Consider the following 9,452-nt stretch of genomic DNA (forward strand, 5'->3'; position numbering starts at 1 on the left):
CGATGGCATTTAAGATACATCGTTCTTGCCTAACATTTGTCTTCCTATGTTCCCCAATATCATTTCGTTTACCTCCTCTACCACCTACACCACAGCGTCAAACATGGAGATAAACCTTTACAAAAGCTCTGTGATCTGGACGCCGACGATTGGGAAACCTTCTAGTCCATTCTCCAACAGCTTCTGAACCATCACCATTTCAATAACCGTAAATAAAAATAATATCTGTATATTCTTCATTGGTAGAATAATCCAGCATTTTAACGGACCCCTCAAAACCTCACTAAGTGCATATGTGATTGGCACAATTTGAATTTGACAGTCGAACAGAATTGTGGCCGTTTTTAAGAATTTTCCAGAGAATGACCCTCGTTGTTCTCTAGTTAAGACGTTGAAATGGCCTTTATTTTCTTGCTTCGAAAACGTTGCACAAAGAAGGGTCAACAGACCTTTTCTCTTTCTTATTGAACGAAAAATTCAAAAATAATTTTTAGCTTAAGAAAAACCAGTGGCGTATCATTTTTTCCTTTAAAAATAACAAGTGGCTTGGCCATACGCACGTCACTGGTAGAACTAAAAACAATATTTTTATCGCAAAATACGCTACTGTCAAACTCTACAAAATCTCATTAAAACATCTCAAGCGGTTTCGGAGATATTCAAAAATTTGCTCGGAGAAGCCAATGAGCATTTTGATAATCGTGTTAGTCTCCACGCTCAGCGTCGTTCGTCAATCGTCGGCATAAAACTCGTGGGCCCCCAAATCATTGGCGGCAACTTAAATGGTGAAATGTACGGGAATAATTTGAAAAATTAACTGTCCATATAACTCCAGAACCGGATCTTGGAAGTGCCTCAGAACGTGCCGGTTCTCAGTCAGCTTACTGCTCAGCTGCGGCACGGAAAATTCACAATAATCACAATTTTAAGCGTTGATGGGTCAGCAGATCTGATCCGGTACGTTGGCCTGCTGCATCTCCAGATTTTACCTCACCGGACTTCTTTTGGTGGAGGTATCTCAATGATCAGGTCTGTACAGGAATACTCACGACGCGTGAGGATGTGAGTCTACGAATTGCGCCGCGTGACTTAGAAAAGACAACACCCCGTAAAAATGGTTTTATTTAAGTAGTTGTTGGTACGCATGCCTATACATGCGAACACAAAAAACGGTTAAATTTTCAGCCATATTTATCAATGGATTTATCGGGAATTTTGTTTTTTTTTACTATAAAAATTGCAATAAAATATCAACAATTTTAGTGCAAAATGTGATTTATTGGTGTACAGTGTGCTAGAAAGTGCTTTTAACTTAATCAAATGTGACTGAATAGAGAGCGCAGCGAAATTTTCATCAATTAAGCGAATTTCAGAGAGGTCGAGGCTGATCGGTCACTTAGGGAAATCCCCAGTAGATTGAACCGCAGTGTAAACACTATAATAAGATGGTTCCAAGAAGGCCAAACAGGCATCAGGAGAGGTGCTGGATGATCCCTAAGAACCACAGAACGCCAAGACCGCCGCCTTCGGATTATAGCCCTAAGAGATGGGTCGAGGTCGCTAGCGGAGCAGTGGTTTGCTGAGTATGGAAGATTCACTGGAATTCAAATCATTTATTTCTGGATAAGAAGTTTTGGACCGATTTCCTACCCTCCCCATCTTGTGTTATTCCTCACCTTAAATCATCGTCAAAATCGACAGCAGTAGTGCAGAGAACGGATACATTGAAAACTGGAATGGCATAGTATGGTGTTTGGTGACGAATCCAGATTTTTTTGGGTATGCATGATTGGTAGGCAAGAGTAAGAAAAAGAGGGGGTGAAAAACTGGATCTTCAGTTTACAATCTAGAAGTATGTGCATCAGACTGTTGAGGTTATGGTTTGAGGTGCTAATGCACATGGTGGCAGGTCGCCTTTACTTTTCATTAGACAGCCCAACGAGACCTCAAAGGAGTCCTGGAACCTCATCACGTGCCTTATCTGGAAATTCTTGTTAATCCAGTTTTCCAGTAAGATAATGCACGAACACATGCGGCGAGAGTCATCATAGACTTCCACAAAATGCAATCAATTTGCTACCTTGGCCACCTCGCGCTCCAGACCTATCATCTATTGACCATGTATGGGATATTGTAGATAGAAGGTTGCGTAATTTACCTTCTCCTTCACTAACCCTAGGAGCGCCATGTGTCCAGTTAGCCTGAGATCCTCCGGGAGGACATCAACGCCCTCATTAGATCCATGTCTGGACGTGGACAAGAATGTGCAAGACACCGCGAAGGACCGGCAAATTATCAATTTTCTTGAATTTTTAACAATGAAATTTGATCAATTGTTAATGAAGTATTTGTTTTAGCGTAAGACCCGCGCATATTAAAAATTATTTAAACGAAACCATTTCTACGGGGTGTTCTCTCTTCTACGCCACGCAATACACAGGGAGCTCCATTTAAAAGCTGTGATTGAATATTGCTCAAAAACGTTGTATAAAAGGCAGATTTAGATAAAAGTTGTCCGGTAAAGAGGGGGGGTGTGTCGTTAATATAGTGACCTTTAGCCAAAACGTCATTTTAAGGTCATTTCAAGGGCAAATTTTTTTTGCAAATGGAACTGCGTATTTTCTTACAGATCCTTGAAGATATTAAAAAAATGATTTTTTATTTTATTTATTTTTTTTTATTAGACATTTTGTACCAGAGTTATCCCTGCTTTTTGACTAATTTTTGAGATAGTCGAAATGACTTCATTTTTTTTCTGAAGAAGGTTGCAACGCATATTTCGTTTAAACCTCATAACAATCCCTCTATCTAATTAAAAAAAATCATTTCTATGAAAAAAAATATCTTAAATTTCCTCTTGTTAGAGTCTGCCTTGTTAACAACGTCTACAGGAAATCGAAATTATTCTTTTCGCCAATCGCTCCAATTTTTTTTTTGTGTGAAATAATTCAAAAATTATTCTTTTGATTTTAAAATTCAAATAACTGAAATGGATCGCTGCACTCCGGATGAAAAATTTGAAATGATTTGTTTTATGGAGAGGATAAAAGAAATTTTAGTCGGGCAGCAGAACTTTATGCTGAAAAATTTTCGGATCAAAAAGGTCACTGTTGAACGCCTTTCAACAGTTTCATTAAAAATTTCAAAGGAACAAAAATGTTGTGAAAACGAAAAAACGCCGTCACTCCCGAAGTGCAACAGACGAAGGCAATCAAATAGCAGTTCTTGCAGCTGTTGCCTTCGATCCCCATGTAAGTTGCCGCCGAATTGCTGCTGACTCAGGAGTATCAAAGACAAATGTCCAAAGAGTTTCGAAGGCGAATAAATACCATCCTCACCCCATTTCTTTCCATCAGAAACTCGATGGAACTGATTTTGAAAACCGACTCATGTTTTGTAATTGGGCAAAGCAACAATTAAATCAAAATGCAAATTTCTCCTCCAACGTTTTGTTCTCGGACGAATTCACATTCACCAGCCGCGGTGCAGTGAATCGCTATAATTTGCATATTTAGAGAACTACACACCCACCCTGGCTTGGAGAAGCTGAACACCAAAGCCCATGGGCAATGAACGTATGGTGTGGTGTCATTGAGGAATACTTAATTGGACTTTTCTTAATAAAAGGAAAGTTTAATGGAGAAATATATCGCAATTTCTTGCATAATAATTTTTCCGAATTTTTCGAAAATTTTAATTGCGATGAGACGGATGATGTGGTGTCAGCATGATCTCTGCCCAGCCCATTTTTCTAGAATGTCTCGTGAGGTTCTGGAGGAAACGCGTCCAAGCCGATGGATCGGGCGGGGCGTTTCAGTGAACTGGCCCCCTTGGTGGCCTGATCCGACCTCACCAGATTTTTTCCTCTGGGGTTTTTTAAAAGACAAAGTTTTTGCAGAAGTGCCAGCAACTGCGGACGATATGAAAAGGAGAATTGAAAACGAGTGTGCAAAGGACACTATTTTGAACATTTGATTGCGTAAGTTTCTCAAGTCAGCATCTTAAAATAATTTTCCAAATTAGTAAAAAAAAAATCATAGAAATAATTTTTTGTTGATTAGATAGAAGAATAGTTCTGAGTTTTAAGCAGAATATTCATTGCACAACTTTTCAAAAAAAAAAAAATGCAATAATTTCGACTCTCTCAAAAATTGGCCAAAAATCGAGGATAAATCTGCACCAAAACGTTTAATAAAAAAATGTTTCAAATCAAAGATACTAATTTCTTGAAGGCCTACTGGGATCTGGAAAAAAATTCGGGGTTGAAGTTTGAAAAAAAAGTTGCCCTTGAAATGACCTTAACGGGACGTCTTGGCTAAAAGTAAGTCAGCATCTTCGCGACATGTCCCCCCTTTCTCGGACAACGTTTATTTGAATTTTTCTTCCGCACAACGTACCGTTTTTGAGTAATCTTCGATCACAGCTTTAAATGGGACACCCCGCATGAACGCTCGTGCCGATATGCCAGAAGACACAATTCGCAGATGTGAGGAGTCTCTTAAACTCCTATTAAGTGCTTTGAAGTTCCGGGGCATAATTTTGAACATTTATTAGCTTGTTCGCTAAAACTCATCCTTGCACAAATTACCCTTTAAAAAAAACTTAATCGCCCAGCTGATGCTTCGTGACGTCAGTAACTTTCACACAAATCAGCCTCTTTCATTTGCATTTCACAGTAATTTCAAACATTGCGGCTTTGAAATGGGATTTATTACCAAAAATCCGTTCAAGTTTGATTAAGTTTTTTTGACAACAAACGACCGTTGCTGAGAGAATTTAAAGAACACAGAGCGAATACTAACGCAAATCCAGACAACGAAGCTCTGGATAAGCTCCGTCAATCAGCAGGACGAAAAACGTCCAGGAAGACGTTCCAACGGTGTCATGTTGCTCGGGGCCGACGCGCGGCCTCGCGCCTCGAACATAGCTAAAGAAAATTTGAAAGAAAAAATTGAGGGTTTTGGATCGTCCGCCCTGCAGCCCGGATTTATCCCCCCGCGACCTCCACATCTTTGGCCCACTGAAAGGGGCAGCGGAAGGTGGACGCTTTGGCTCGGACGCCGAAATGCAGAGCACCGTCTGGGAATTCCTCAGCCTGCGGCCACGGGAACTTTACGGCCAAGGGAGTAAGGCGGTCGGCGGAGCAGTGGGACGCGTGCCGTTATTGCAGAGGTGATTACTTGCGAATTTATTCGTGAATGCAAATTTTATAGTTGGGCTTCGGTCGAGCGCGTCGTGCGGATAAAATTCGCGTTTTTGGTCAATTCCGGAGCGGACACCGTCGGACCTCCCGGCGAAAATCGCAGGCGAAAGAGAGGTCGAATTTCGCCGATTGCGGCCCCGATCGAAAAAATCGAAATGGATTCAGCTGCGACATTTGAATCTTTCAGAAAACGGGGGATTTAAACTTTTAAAATCCGACCCCCTGGCCGCGCCAAAGCGCGGCCAGGGGGGAACGAACTTTAGCACCGACTCGTTTCCTCCTGGGAGTTCCACACCCCTCCGTGGGCTGCCTGGTACCCCAGATAGCCACTTCAGGTCGGCTGCTACACCCTGTACGTTCTTCCCGGTCCTCGCGACGGCTCTCGCTAAATTCGAGCAGCTTCTCGAGACGGGAGGGCACATTCGTCCTGCTCAATTTCGAAGTGAACATAACTGCTCAGCAATTTGTAAATCAGCGCCCAGAAGTAGTTGAGCGACTTTCATTTGGAAATTCTTCCGTTCCACGCGATGCACGGCTTCTTATGCTTTTTCACTTCTTGTGAGTGCATTAATGCAAATTAAACGGTTAAGTTAAACACGAGCTTTGGGCTTTCGGTTATGGAACGGCGCCGAAAGTTTTCGCTTATCAACGTAATGCCACAATTCCCTTTGAAATCTTCTGACGGTTTTCATCGTCAAACGGGTTAATTTTGCATATATCTACAAGCGAAGCGTTATAGAAACGTTGGGCTCGTCACTGTTAAGCACAACGATACTTTGCCTATACCAAAGTGAGCGCGAAAGCAACTTCGAGTTAGTGTAAAGGCTAAACAAACAGGCTTTTACTTACAAGGAAGTAATAAATGGCGAATCTTTATTGTCAAGAATGTCTTTCACCTGGCCATCAATCCCCTTTAGGTCGTCACATAAAATCTTATGGGCGATTAGTAATTTAGCATTTCGCCGTTCGACCTCTGCGATTGGAGGGAATTAATTAAAAGTACCAATGAAGAGCGGATCTCTGTCTTCAGCGAGAAAAATTGACGTGCCACACCGACTCGGTCCCCATTTTCGATAATATTTTTTTTTTTTTTTTTTTTTTTTTTTTTTTTTTACATACAAAATCGGGCACCAACCAGCAACCCAGAGAGCTATGAAGGAAAACACGTGGTTACCAGTTAGCCGGCTAACTCGAGTTCCGATTCAGTTTACACGAGAGCGAAACGGAGACTGAAAGAACGGACCAGTTCGAAAGCCCCTGCTGATTTCAATGGCGATACCGCCTATAATGTGCGCAGGAATTTAAAGAACTTGCGGGATTTTGTGGCCTGAGGATTAATGTGAATAAACCTATTTATATATTAAAGTTCTTTTTCGGCTTTTTCGGATCCTCATTCCGGGATCCCGGGGATCGAAATAGCTGTATCAGATCCGGAAGTGGAACGAAGTCGGTTCGAGTTGTCATTCTCTCGCTCCGCTAAATTTACGCTCGATTTAAGATAATTTCAACTCCCTATTTACGTTCCGGGACCTCAGCGCTGGAAGCCCCCTCGTGGTAGCTGACCCCCGCGACCCCCGTCGCATTTCGACCAGCTACGTGGAAGGTCAATTGCGCTGGAGCACCGGAGGTGCTACCATTGAAAGTTTGGTAAATATTGCGGTGGGCGATATACCGGGTGGTTCGAAAAGTGCGCCCGCGGCGATCGGCAAAGCGTGGCGATGCGTCGGCGTCGGGTCAGTGGAGGCGAACGATTTTAATGTGCGTAATTTACCGCTGAATTAGATTATCATCGAAAATTGACGAGATTTCGTATATTTTTGGAAATCTGGGACGGTTGCACTCTCGAAACCGACCGGATCGCACGTGACCGGCGGTAGATCGACGCGTTGCACCGTTACTGCCGAAATGTTGTCTAGAAGTTGGAAAAACTGAACAGACCAATTTTTCTCCATTCGAGGACCAAAGAACCAAAGAGGGAGAACCAAACGTTTCCAGTTTTTTTTTTAAATTCACATTCGGTCAGTACTGTGAGTTTGCCACTGCTAAATATTAATATCTTGTGTGAATTACAGCGCGGACCTGCGGTGGCATACTTTCTACCAACTTCTCGCATTGTTGTGATGTGATCCGACTTCACTCGGCCAAGACATTCTCCCACAATTTCTGCGTGCTGAAGCACCGACATCAGCGAGCGATCCCTTAAGCTGAGCCCAGAGATAGTCCGTGGGGTTTAAATCGGGAAATCGCGGCGGCCATTCCTTTTGTCGGCGTATTTAGGACCTTCATCCGACTGGAACAGCAGTACGTTCTTTGGGCATTTCAAGGCATCTTATCGAACTACGCTTTGAAATCTGCACGTAGTCGATTGCAGTCATTCTCCCTTCTGCTTCCTGCACTAAACCCACCCTTGTTGACTCGAGGCATCCCCATATGATTATAATACCACCCCCGGATTTTATTGTTGGTTTAATATGTCTTGCCTCTAATTGGCCATTTCGCCCTTTCCACATTTACTACATCTTTGCCATCCGACTCAAATCTATCGATTTCGGTTTCGTCAGACCATACGACATTTGCCCAATCATTTTCTGTGTAGGGGACATATCTTTTTATGAAGGCGATTCTTAATTTTCATGTCTCTCTCTTAGTAGTGGCTTCTTAACCATCCTCGGAAGCCAGCTTCCCTCAACACACGGCGAACTCCTTCGGCGTCGAGGTCGATATTGTCTAAATAGATATCGATCGATCCCAATCCTATTCGATAACATCCTGAGCTTCCATTGTGTTTGAACGGCATTACCAAATTCTCCCGAACGCATAGAACGAACAACACCACGTTTGTAGGTGTCCGTGAATTTTGGTTTACGACCAGCTTTAGTCTTTTCGATCCCTTTATGATGGGTTGCGGTTATTACTCGAATGCTACTTATGGTCGCTAGTGACCATTCGTATTTTTCGCTTAAAGGACGGTGGGAAGCTCCTTTTTGAAGCTCATTTGGGATGGCTTTCTTCACATATTCCGATTTCGGCTTCGCCGCGAAACCGGTAGCGTTGGTATACCGCGTTGCGCTCAAAATTTTCCAAAAAAATCATTCTCACTGTTTTCGACCCAAAGAGTCCTTACAACAGGGGTGGTAAACACAACTAGCCCCCCGGAAAACAAAAAAGCATCTTTTGAGGACTGGCAACGCCGCATCGTTTTTCTTTCATTTTGATACCTACCCGTGTAGCCCCATAAACTGGGTATGCATTTTTCGAAGGTTTTCTTAGGTTCGATACCTGTTCACTGCGGGTCCAACACTCTGTCGCTTTACCTGTAAAGTAAACTTTGGCGGCCCTTTCAAGGGTCAGGTTTTCGGGGTTCGGGGCGGCGTTGCCGCTTTAGTTTGCTTCTACCGCTTAAGGCGAATTATCACTCATCAATTTTTAAGTGGCTTTCAGCCATGATATTGTTGAATAATTAATTTTTTCTTTCTAACGCACCAGACAATCAACATCTGCCACGTGCGTTTTTCAACATTTTACTAGCAAACTTCAGCTCTTTTTTCACAACTGTTATGTTTAGACCCCTGTTGTAAGGAATTTTTTTCGTACAAAATGACGTTCTTAATCATTGGTTAAAATTGCGAAGATTAGTTCCCTAACACCCCGTGTGTTATGTTGCGAACTTCTCCCTGCAAGAAGCTAAAAACAAGATTTCGACATGGCAGAGTGTCGTTCAACCTTTTCGCATCGGACTATTTCACCACAGTATAGTCACATACAGCCCCAAACAAAAAGTCCATAGGGATTATGTCCGGTCAGCGAACTGGCCAAGGATGTTCCGACCGGCTGCCCCGTTATCTTCCAGGAAATCTATGTGATAGACCTTCTTGCACAGCTCTTGCATTATATACGGCTGTGCTATCCTGTTGGGACCAACAGTTAGATGTTAAAGTCCACGGCAAATTATCTGAGGTTTCAGGAGACATGGAATGGAGGAGATGATACCTTTGCTCGCTTAAAACGAACCAGCTGTTGATTTTGGGTTTCCCGTGGTATGTTCAATTTCGTCAAGCGATATTTTGGAATTTTAAGTAAGGGATAACGTTACGTGTTCTTCTTGTTCTCCGTTACAGCTTTCGTTGCGGCCTGTTACCGGTTTTTTAAATCATCCGTATTCCTTAAGATTTCTTGCGACCCGTCTAAAAACTTCACGATATGGTTGTGTGCGTAAGTTTGGACTTTTTAAATATTATTACAAATATAC

General features: G+C 42.5%; 1 protein-coding gene across 1 annotated transcript in view; it reads right to left on the reverse strand.

Annotated features, from left to right (window-relative positions):
- The window catches only part of LOC136349582 (monocarboxylate transporter 12-like), a 115,736-nt gene extending 109,199 nt beyond the window's left edge, over positions 1-6,537 (reverse strand). Inside the window, exon 1 of the mRNA XM_066301231.1 lies at positions 6,053-6,537. The gene's annotated coding sequence lies outside the window, so the exon portion shown is untranslated. The remainder of the gene's footprint in view (positions 1-6,052) is intronic.
- Positions 6,538-9,452: the final 2,915 nt, after the last annotated feature.

This window comes from Euwallacea fornicatus, chromosome 38 (assembly GCF_040115645.1).
Source record: "Euwallacea fornicatus isolate EFF26 chromosome 38, ASM4011564v1, whole genome shotgun sequence".
Classification (NCBI taxonomy): domain Eukaryota; kingdom Metazoa; phylum Arthropoda; class Insecta; order Coleoptera; family Curculionidae; genus Euwallacea; species Euwallacea fornicatus.